An 11,381-nucleotide genomic window follows, 5' to 3' on the forward strand; every position below is an offset into this window, starting at 1 on the left:
AGCGCCAGTTTGCATAACCATTATGCTATCTACCCTCTGCCTGGATTTCTTCTTTCTTTTTTAAAAATGCCCCCAGGATTATCATTGGGGCTAGGTGCCTGCACTGAGTCCACTGCTACTGGAGGCCCTTTCATTCTTTCTTTCTTTCATACATTTGATAGGATGGAGAGAAATTGAGAGGGATGGGGCAGATAGGGAGAGAGACAGAGACACCTGCAGTACTTGCTTCATCACTCAGGAACCTACTTGTAGGTGGGAAGCAGGGACTCACACCTGGGTCCGTCTGCACTTAACCAGGTGTGCCACTGCTCAGCCCCAGGATTTGAAGAGAAATACTGTATTCCCATAAAAATGTTGAAAATTAAACCCATAGTTTATATACATAAGTGTAATTCATTGATTCCTTTGAAATATGCTTACACATCCTGGAATGAATCTATTCTGAGTAGCTATTTGATCAAATACTGGAAGCATTAATGTTCTGTTTTTCCTAAGCCTCAAAACTATTTTTTTTAATTATAAGGTGTGTGTTTTTTTTTAACTATAAACAGGTTTAATTATAAACATCCCTTTTTCCCATCAGACCATGCTACCGCAGCAAGTGGCTCTTGCCTCTGTCCTTGTGTGGAGCTCAAATCCACTCATATCTTTTATTTTAGTGAGAGTCATTCAGAGAGAAAGATAGAAAGACCAGCTCTGGCTTATGGTGGTGCTAGGGATTGAACTGAGACCTTGGAATCATATATAGTGAATCATAATCATTATATTGTCTCTCCAACTACACTCATATCTTTTTATTATTTTGGTTAGAGACAGACATTGACGGGGGAGGAGGAGATCACGTTAGAGACACTTGCAATACTGCTTCACCACTATGAAGCTTCCACCCTGCAGTTGTGGATGGGGGCTTGAAACTGGGTCCTTGCACACTGTAATGTGTGTACTCAATCAGGTGTGCTACCAGTGGGTGCCTCATTATAGAAATGTTTTTTTTTAATTTTTTGAAGTATTTATTTATTGGATAGAGACAGAAATCAAGAGGGAATAAGGTGATATGGAGGGAGAGAGACAACTGCAACACTACTTCACCACTCAAAAAGCTTTCCCCCTGCAGGTGGGGATCAGGGGCTTGAACTGGGGTCCTTGCACATTGTAACGTGTGCACTCAGCCAGGTGTGCCACCACAAATCCCCTACCCAATTTTTTTTTTTATTCAATGATACCACATGACTGTATTCCTTCAAGTAAATAAGGCTGTTTTATAAAAGCGTGCAACAGATCTAGCACTGTTTCCGATCCACTAAGGCATTCTGAACTGAATGATGCTGGAGCCACCTGTTCTCACATTTAGGACTTAACAGTGTGATCAGCTAGATCTTGAGTGAATAGACCAAGTCCCAGATAAAGAGCCCACTGGAGGCTGAACCCTAAGCAACACTGTGGCTCCAGGCACCGAGCTTGAACCCTGTTAGTGGACCCATGAGTGAGGACTACGTAAACATGAACTTCAACTCATCCAAAGCTCCAACGATGGATTCTGGTGCCCAAGCCTTTTTGTATTGTATTGATTTAGCATGTATGTATATGTAAACCAAACTACAAATATCTTTGCAAACAACAGAGAAGCACAGAGGTGAACTATGGATAAGTGCTCTCCACAGGGCCCCAACGAAGGGGAAAAACTATTTGGCTGAGGTCAGCAGAGCCCAACAAGCATGGGTTTGGCAAGCTACTGTTTCCTTTCCAGAAGGCAAGCCTGCATGCCAGTACTCCTTCAGGCTCTCATCACTGGAGACAGGACAACAGCTGCAGTGGCACTGGAGGACAGGTAAGACTGGAGTTTCTCCTAAGTAGGTGACAAAATGGAATGTGCACAACTGGATGGTGCCAGAGCGTTTCGGTTCCATGGAGGATGTTTGGTTCAAGCCAGTGGGGGAACTGAAGACAGAGCTGGAGGGCTAGCTGTCGGCCAGAAAGCATAGCAGCTGGCTCTGAGCTTGACATCTGAGCTGAGGTGGGGTATTGCAGGAACTAGGTGACAGTGTGATCAATATCACTTGAGGTTTTTTTGTTTTTTTTTTTTTTTTGGTATTATCTTTATTGGATAGAGACAGCCAGAAATTGAGAGGGAAGGGGGTGATAGAAAGGGGGAGAGACAGACACTTGCAGCACTGCTTCATGGCTCGCAAAGCTTTACTCCTGCAGGTGGGGACCAGGGGCTCAAACCTGGGTCCTTGCACACTGTACCTTGTGTACTCAACCAGGTGCACTATCACCTGCCCCCTGCTTTTTAAAAAAATTTAAAAAAATTTTTATTTATTTACTTATTCTCTTTTGTTGTCTTTGTTGTAATGATGTTGTTGTTGTTAAATAGGACAGAGAGGAATGGAAGGAGGAAGGGAAGACAGAGGGGAAGAGAAAGATAGACCTGCTTCACCGCCTGTGAAGGGACTCCCTTGCAGGTGGGGAGCTGGGGGCTCGAACGGGATTCTTATGCCAGTACTCGTGCTTTGCGCCACCTGCGCTTATCCCACTGCGCTACCACCCAACTCCCTGGTTTTCTAAAAAATTTTATTATTTATTGTTATTTTATTGCTAATAGTGTTACCACTGGGGTGCAGTGCCTGCATGACAAATCCACTGCTCATGGCAGCCATTTTTTCCTTTTTAAAAAAATTAGTGGTCCGGGAGGTGGCGCAGTGGCTAAAACACTAGACTCTCAAGCATGAAGTCCTGAGTTCAATCCCTGGCAGCACATGTACCAGAGTTATATCTGGTTCTTTCTCTCTCTCCTATCTTTCTCATTAATAAATAAATAAAATCTTTAAAAAAAAATTAAAGGGGAGGGAGTCGGGCAGTAGCACAGTGGGATAAGCGCAGGTGGTGCAAAGTGCGAGTACTGGCATAAGGATCCCGGTTCCAGCCCTCGGCTCCCCCACCTGCAGGGGAGTCCCTTCACAGGCAGTGAAGCAGGTCTGCAGGTGTCTGTCTTTCTCTCCCCCTCTCTGTGTTCCCCTCCTCTCTCGATTTCTCTCTGTCCTATCCAACAACGAAGACATCAATAACAACAACAATAATAACTACAACAATAAAACAACGAGGGCAACAAAAAGGGAAAATGAATAAATATTTAAAAAAAAATAGAGGGGAGAAGAAGATAGAAACGGAGAGAGACAGAGAGAAATCTGCAGTACTTGCATCACCACTCATGAAGTTTCCTTCCCTGCAGATGGGGACCAGGGCTTGGGAACATGTATACTTAACCAAGTGTGCCACTGCCTGGCCCCTTTCAGCTGGTTTTAAGTGAATGAGCAGATGTATTTGGCCACAAATCTCAGGACACAATGTTGATCTTGACTCACAGGTGATAAGGATAAAGCTGACCCACTTTTCCAAATTCACCCCAATCCCACTTAAAGGAGGTGGCTCTGTGCAGAGGTTTTTTTTTTAATTTTTAAAAAATCTATTCCGTTTTGTTGTCCTTGTTTTATTGTTGTAGTTATTATTGATGTAATTGTTGGATAGGACAGAGAGAAATGGAGAGAGGAGGGGAAGACAGAGACAGGGAGAGAAAGACAGACACCTGCAGACCTGCTTCACCGCTTATGAAGTCACTCCGATGCAGGTGGGGAGCCAGGGGCTCGAACTGGGATCCTTACTTGAGTCCTTGTGCTTCACACCATGTGTGCTTAACCCACTGCGCTACTGCCCGACTCCCCCCATGCAGAGGTTCTAAGATGAGGTCTAAGATGTTCTAAGAGTTCTAAGATGAGGCCATCTTAGAACACCATGATGTTGTAGAACTTAGAATGCCAGAATGAGTGCTCTACCTGGCAGGAAGCTGCCCTTAGCTGCCATCCATAAGTTTTTCTTTTCTTGGGCCCCCATCTTTAGGCAGAGGCCTCTATGTTCTAGAACATCATGGTGTTCTAAGATGACCTCACAGCTCCTGCTTCAGTGGCCTCACATCCAGGAACATTTCTCCGTGAGCTTTCAGTGGAAGGACAAGCCCAGTCCTGAGAAACAACCCCCACCCAACTATTCTCTCTTGGCTGATTTTTTTTATTATATTTATTTATTTATTGGATAGAGACAATCAGAATTTGAGAAGGAAGGGGGAGATAGAGAGGGAGAGAGACAGTGAGATACCTGCTTCACCACTTGTAAAGCTTTCCCCCTGCAGGTAGGGACCAGGGGCTTGAACCTGGGTCCTTGCACATTGTAACGTGTGCTCAACCCGGTGCGCCACCACCCAGCTCCTCTTGGCTGATTTTGTATGGGACACCGGATGGCAGCTGTCTTTTCCCTCAAGCCCTGGAGTTAGACAAAACAAGGACTTGTTTGGCCCACAGTGAGCTCTTCAAACCTCCATTCATCTTGGCATTGGTGCCCCTGGGTAGCTGTCTATCCATACTCCCAGACTCCTCCCACCAGCCCAAGGGTGTCTCAAATAAGAGTTTCTGCTATCTTAGGGACACAGAACTGTGGCTTTCAGAGTGGTCTTACAGCCCGGGAGGTGGTGCAGTGGGTGAAGCACTGGAACCTGAAGTAAGAGGTTCTGAGTTTGATCTCTGGCATTTCATGTGTCAGAGTGGTGCTCTGGTCCTTTCTTTTCTCTCTCTCTCTCCCTCTCTCTCTCTCTCTCTCTCTCTCTCTATATATATATATATATATATATATATATATATATATATATGGTATGCCAGTGAAATAGCTCACAGGGATAGTGCATTGCTTTGCCATGCGTGCAACCTAGGTTTGAACCTAGTCCCTGCTGTATTGAAGGGGGCTTCTGTACTGTGCAGTCTTTCTCTCTGCTTCTATATTAAAAAAGAAAAATAGGGCTAGGGGCAAATAGCATAATGGTTATGCAAAGAGACTTCAGGTTTCAGAGTCCCAGGTTCTATCCCCCTGCACCACTATAAAGCAGAACTGAGCAGAACTCTGATAAAATAAATAAATAAGTAAATAATGATGTGCTGATATGGATACCAAGGCTCTGGGGACATTATGGGCCGTGGTTTCTGTTAGATATTTCTTTTTACTTTGGCTGGTGTCTGCACTGGGAGGACCTTGGGAAATGGGCCTAAGGAGTGTTGGTGTGCCCAGCCCCTTTTCCCCGTTGGCCAACTCTCCCCCACCCCCATCCCCACCCCCACAGCCCTCTGGGCCTCTGAGCTCACCAGCTGTGTGAACTTGGACAAGTTATTCCCTAATTCCTCTCTGCCTCCTCCAGACCCTTATAGGAGACACCCAGAAGTCAGGCTGGATGGTAGGGACGATGCAGTTCATATTTCTTTTTAATTTGATAGGATGGGGAGAATTTGTGGAGGAGGATGTTAAAGAGGGAGAGAGAAAGACACCTGCAGCACTGCTTCACTGCTGGTGAAGCAGGTGGGGACGTCAGTCCTTGTTCATGGTAACATGAGCACTTAACCAGATGTGCCGCCGCCCCTTCCCACTACAAAGAGTCTTCTCTCCCCACCCAGCCATAAGGATGCATATTAATGGTCAGGTTGAAGGAAAGGACAGCCAGTGTGACTAAGAGAAGACCAAGCCACAAGATAGGTTTACTACTCCAGGTTCTATCCAAGCAACCCTCAAGAAATGTCAAACACAGGCATCAAGCTAGTTCTGACAGCAAACATGGACTCTACCCAAATTCCTTGACTACCACGCAGAGCCAAGGACCTCTCAGCACAGCTGTGTCTCCACAGCCCCCAGAGCGAGAGAGCCTGTGAAATTCTAATGAGAGACCCACTGCAAAGAGGCAGGCACGCTCCCCCAGGGAAAAACACAAAAGCCAGGGGGGGGGGGCAGGTTGGCCTGCACTTGGATTTGTGTCTTTATTTCCATTACACACAACAGCCCGTCCTGACAGCCTGCTCTCAGCTGCCAGGCCTCTCTGGACAATTCTCTCCTCTGACGGCCGCCCCCCACCCCCTCGCCCCAAGCCAGGCCTGGGGGATGGTAGCAGCTGGGGCAGGCGGCCCCGGCTCGGCTCCCAGGGCCTCCTGACGGGGAAATATCAGGCCAGGGCAGAGTCTGTAAGAGCAAGGGGTGGGTGAGGGGAGCCTGGGAGGAAGAAGGGGCGCCCGGGAGCACTCCCACCTGCCCCCCCACACACACACCCTGGGGAGTACCCAGCCCTGCATCCCCCGCTGGACAGGGCGGGAGAGGCCTGCTGCTGAGAGCCTGTAGCCAAAGCCTCCTCCCTCGGTGTCCTGGCCCCGGTCCAGGGCTCCCAAAGAAGCTGCGGTTTGGGACTAGGCGGGTCGGGACGCGGGCCCCGCCCTCCAGGACGCGGGCACACCCCCCCATTTCCCGCGGCTCAGGGAGACACGCCTGGCCCCGCAGCCAAACACCAGGAAGGCGGATTGGTGCGAGTATCTACAAGGTCCTGGAATTCTCGCCCGGTTGCCACACAGCTTAGGGAGCATAATTGGGGTGTGTGTGTGTGTGGGGGGCGTTGTGCAACCGCCCGAGGAGGTGAACGAGAAGCTGGGGCGCTCTGCGAGGGCGCTGCAGGCTCTCACCGCCTGCGTCCGGGGAGCCTGGGACAGAGCCAGGCGCCAGCCACCTCGCCACCTTCAGGGTGGCACTGATGGCCCTGCTCCAGTAGGGTGGGGGGTGCTGCCGAAAGTTGGGGGCACTGGGTCCCTCTGGGCTGCTGGGGAGTGAGGATTGGAAGAGCCATCGCCTGCCCTCTTTCACCTACTCCCCCACCCCACCCACGCCAGCAGCCCTAGCAACAGCCCCGCCTGGCAGAGCCGCCCCTGGGCTTCCAGGCTGGCCGCGCCCCAGGTCCTGAGGGAGGGGAGGTCTCGAGGGCCTCCACCCCTTCCCCACCCCGTGGGACATGTCCCAGGGCAGCCCGGCGTTCTCAGTCCCTCTGAACCCCCATGGGTGGGTCTACCCCCGGAGGCGCAGTGAGTCACTTCCCCAGGCCCTGAGGCCTTTCCCTCGCTCCCAAAGGCTTCTTTGTTCTCCTGCTGGCTTCACTTCACAAACCTTTTTTTCCTCCCCTTCTAGAGTTGCAAACTCAGGGCCTGCGGGTTTGGATGGGGGGGGGGGGGGTGTTTGGTGGTTGGCAATCAGCTTTGGGCAGCAGAGAGATGGGAGTATGGAGGCCTCTTGGAAAGGAGGCTGGAGCTTGCTTTCTTGTTCTTCTGTCCCGTGTCCTATCTGGGACCCTGTTCTTCACACCAAGTATTCTGGGGAATCACTCCCTTCCCCTAACACACACAGAGACCCAGGTGGCGGGTGTGTAGCCTCAGGAACAAAGATCCAAGCAGGGTGGTTTGGATATGCTCACTCTGGCATTGGCATTGAGACCCAGAGCTACAGTTAGTCTCTGACACATTAAAAAAAAATCTTATTCATTTTTTCTTAACATTTTATTCATTTTTAATGACAGAGATACGGAGATAAAAATACAGAGAAAGACCAGAGCACTGCTTAGATCTGGTTTATGGTGGTGTTGAGGATTGAACCTGAGACCTCAGAGCCTTAGGCATGAAAGTCTTGCATAATCATTATGCTGCCCCCCCCCCAATCTTTTGTGCTCAGAAGAGCTCCAAGCATCATAGCCCTTATCAATCTCCTCCCTCTCTCTCTCTCTCTCTCTCTCTCTCTCTTCCCTTTCCTCCCTCTCCTCCTCCTAGTTCCCAGGCCCTGGTGAAGGAGTTGGAATGGAAGCCCAGCCCAGGCAGAGGCATCTTTGAAGGGCCATCAGACAGTCTCTACTCCCTCTCTTCTCCCTTCCGCACTTCTAGGGCTGGCTACATGGAGGGGGTGTGCCCACAGCATATCTTCTGTGTGGTGAGTAACAGCCTTGTAGCCAACTGGAGTTACTGTTTCAAAGAAGTAACTCCCCTGCAGGTGGGGAGCTCGAACCAGGATCCTTATGCCGGTCCTTGTGCTTTGTGCCACCTGCACTTAACAGGCTGCACTACCGCCCAACCCCCTGATTTTTAACTTTTAAAAGAATTATTTATTAATTATTGAGGGAGAAATAGAGCATAACTCTAACACTTAAAAGTACTTGCGATCAAACTCAAGGACCTTATGCAAGAAAGAGTCCAGCACCTTATCTACTGTGCCACCTCCCACCTCCCACATTGGTTTATTTATTTGTTTGTTTACCACAGCACTGCTCACCTCTGGCTCATGGTGGTGCTGGTACTGAACCTGGGAACTTGGAATCTTAGGCATGAAAGTCTTTTTTTTCTTTTTTACAACCATTATGCTATCTCCGTATACCTGGGCATCTCCACTTTATTTTTGCTATCAGGTTCTCAGTGATCATTAGTTTTCTTTCTGTTTGACAGAGAGTGAGAGACGGAGAAAGGGAAGGAAAGACACCTGCAGTACTTCTCCACTGCTTGCAAAGCTTCCCACCAGGTCCTCACACATAGTCATGTGAGCATTCTACCAGGTGAGACACCACCAGTCCCCATCCCACACTTTAAAAGGCAAAAGCAAGAAGAGAATCCATCATTTGTTCTGCAGCAGTCTTTCTATTATTTTTATTTATTTTTAAAGATTTTTAATTTATTTAAGAAAATATTTTATTTATAAAAAATATAGGAGGAGAGAGAAAGAGAGAGAGAGACAGAGAGAGACGGGGGGGGGGGAGGACACCAGACATCACTCTGGTACATGTGCTGCCAGGGATTGAACTCAGGACCTCATGCTTGAGAGTCCAATGCTTTATCCACTGCACCACCTCCTGGACCACAAGATTTTATTTATTTACTAATGAGAAAGATAGGAGAGAAAGAACCAGACATCACTCTGATACATGTGCTGCTAGGGACTGAACTCAGGACCTGGTACTTGAGAGTTCAGTGCTTTATCTACTGTACCACCTCCCAGACCTATTGATTTTAGTTTGTTATTTATTCATTTATTGGATAGAAACATAGAGAAAGTGAGCTGGAAGTGGGGAAATAGCTAGAGATAGTTAGAGCACTGCTTCACCACGTGTAAAGCTTTCCCTCTGCAGATGGGGACCAAGGACTTGAACCCAGGCCATTGCCAAGTGTGCCACCACCCAGCCCCACTGCAGCAGCCCTTTAGAAGCAGTGCATGCTCTAGCAGCAAGAGTGACCCTCCCTGCCAAGCTCTTTGCCTAGGGACTGCTTTGTATAGGCTGTTCATTTGCTCGGTCACCCCTTCTTTTACTATGTTAGTGCTAGTTTGTTTTCTTATTCATTTACTAATGATGGAATGGGAGAGAGAAAACCAGACCATCACTCTGGCAACATGAGATGCTGGGGATTGAACTCTAGAACTCATGCTTTAAAATTCAACATCATAGCCACAGGTCCACATTCCAAGCTGAATTAATGTTAGTTTGGATATTATGTCTTTTTTAAATTGCCACCAGCGTTATTGCTAGGGCTTGGTGTTGGCACTGAATCTCCAGCTCCTGGTGGCCATTTTTTCCTTATCCCGCCCCCCCCCCCTTATTTTTGTTTGCCTCCAGGGTTATTGCTGGGGCTCAGTGCCAACACTACAAGTCCACTGCTCCTGGAGGCTATTTTTTCCCTTTTGTTGCCCTTGTTGTTTATCATTGTTGTTGTTATTGTTGTTGGATAGGACGGAGCGAAATGGAGAAAGGAGGGGAAGATAGAGAGGGGAGAGAAAGATAGACACCTGAAGACCTGCTTCACCACTTGTGAAGCAACCCCCCTGCAGGTGGGGAGCCGGGGTTAGAACTAGGGTCCTTACCCTTGTCCTTGCACTTTGCACCATGTGCGCTTAACGCACTGCGCTACCACCCGGCGCCGCCCTATCCTTTTCCCTTTTTTCCCCCTCTTTCCTTTTTTCTTTCTCTCTCTCTCTCTCTCTCTCTTTCTCTTTACTTTTTTCTATTTTTATTTAATAGGACAGAGAGAAATTGAGAAAGGGAAAGAGTAGGTCAAATAAGAGAGATAGACACCTGGGGGCAGGGGTAGTTAGCATAATGGCTATGCAAAGAGATTCTCATGCCTGAGGCTCTAAAGTCCCAGGTTCAATTCACTGCACCACTATAAATCAGAGCTGAACAGTGCTCTGGTAATAATAATAATAATAATAATAATAATAATAATAATAATAAATAATAATAACAAATACATGGCTAATAAAAATAAAAACTATTTTTAAAAAGAAGGCAAAAAAAGATAGACACCTGCAGACCTGCTTCACTATATGTGATGTCCCCCTTGCAGGTGGGGAGCAGGGGCTCAAACGTGGGTCCTTGAACATGTGAGCTCAAGTAGATGTGCCATCCAGTCCCCTAGATTTTATGTCTTATATGGTATGATTTCGTAGGTTGTTCTTTTGGGTGGGGCTCAGAGGAAACACTAAAAAATTCCAGAGATTAACGATCATTGCTTCTTTGCCCTGCACCATTTCAGCTTATGAAAAGTTTCCCAGGAACATTTTAGTTTTGCATAGTAGAAGCCTGGACGACCCCCTCCCCAATTGAAAACAAGTAACCAGGGGGGCTGGGCGGTAGCGCAGCAGATTACGCACACTTGGTGCAAAGCACAAAGATTGGCCTAACCATCCCAGTTCCAGCCCCCAGCTCCTCACTTGCAGGGGGGTCACTTCATAAGCAGTGAAGCAGGTCTGCAGGTGTCTATATTTCTCTCCCCCTCTCTGTCTTCCTGTCCTTTCTTGATTTCTCTCTGTTCTATCCAACAACAACAGCAATAACAACAACAACAATAAACAACAAGGGCAGCAAAAGGGGGAAAAAAATGGCCTCCAGGAGCAGTGGATTCATAGTGCAGGCACCACCCAGCAATAACCCTGGAGGCAAAAGAAAAGAAAGAAAGAAAGAAAGAAAGAAAGAAAGAAAGAAAGAAAGAAAGAAAGAAAGAAATGGAAAGGAAGAAAGAAATAAAAGAAAATAGGTAACCAGATACTTGCATAGAACTATTCACAAAAGTCAACAACCCAAATACCCATCAACATATAAATAGATAAGCAACATGTTTACAGAGTGGAATATTACTGAGCCATAGAAAGGATTAGGGTACTGAACTGTGGGTGAGTTTCAAAGGTATTAGCTCCCGGCGTGAGGATGAAAGAAGCCAAGCACAAAAGGACAAGTAGGGACAAAGTATTATATTATCCTGTTCACACAAACTACCCAGGGTAGGTAAGTCCATGGTTGCCAACAGCGGAGGTGAGGGGGGGGCGCCATGAGGGGCACCTGGTTAACAGGTCAGGGGAAATGAAAATATTTGGCAGCTATCAATAGATAGAGGTGGTAATGATCCAACATTGGGAACATACTAAATGTCATGGCATTTCCAACTTTAAAGTGACTGGATTTATTATTATGTGAACTTTCCCTTAAATGAAAAGACTCTGGGGAGTTGGGC

The 11,381-nt window shown here is 47.5% G+C and overlaps 1 long non-coding RNA gene across 1 annotated transcript; it reads left to right on the forward strand.

Annotated features, from left to right (window-relative positions):
• Positions 1-1,668: 1,668 nt before the first annotated feature.
• LOC132536792 (uncharacterized) lies at positions 1,669-8,437 on the forward strand. Its single transcript, XR_009548327.1, has 3 exons — positions 1,669-1,828; positions 7,665-7,821; positions 8,331-8,437. It is a non-coding gene; the product is annotated as an uncharacterized LOC132536792 (long non-coding RNA).
• The last annotated feature ends 2,944 nt before the right edge of the window (positions 8,438-11,381 follow it).

This window comes from Erinaceus europaeus, chromosome 2 (assembly GCF_950295315.1).
Source record: "Erinaceus europaeus chromosome 2, mEriEur2.1, whole genome shotgun sequence".
NCBI classification, from domain to species: Eukaryota; Metazoa; Chordata; class Mammalia; order Eulipotyphla; family Erinaceidae; genus Erinaceus; species Erinaceus europaeus.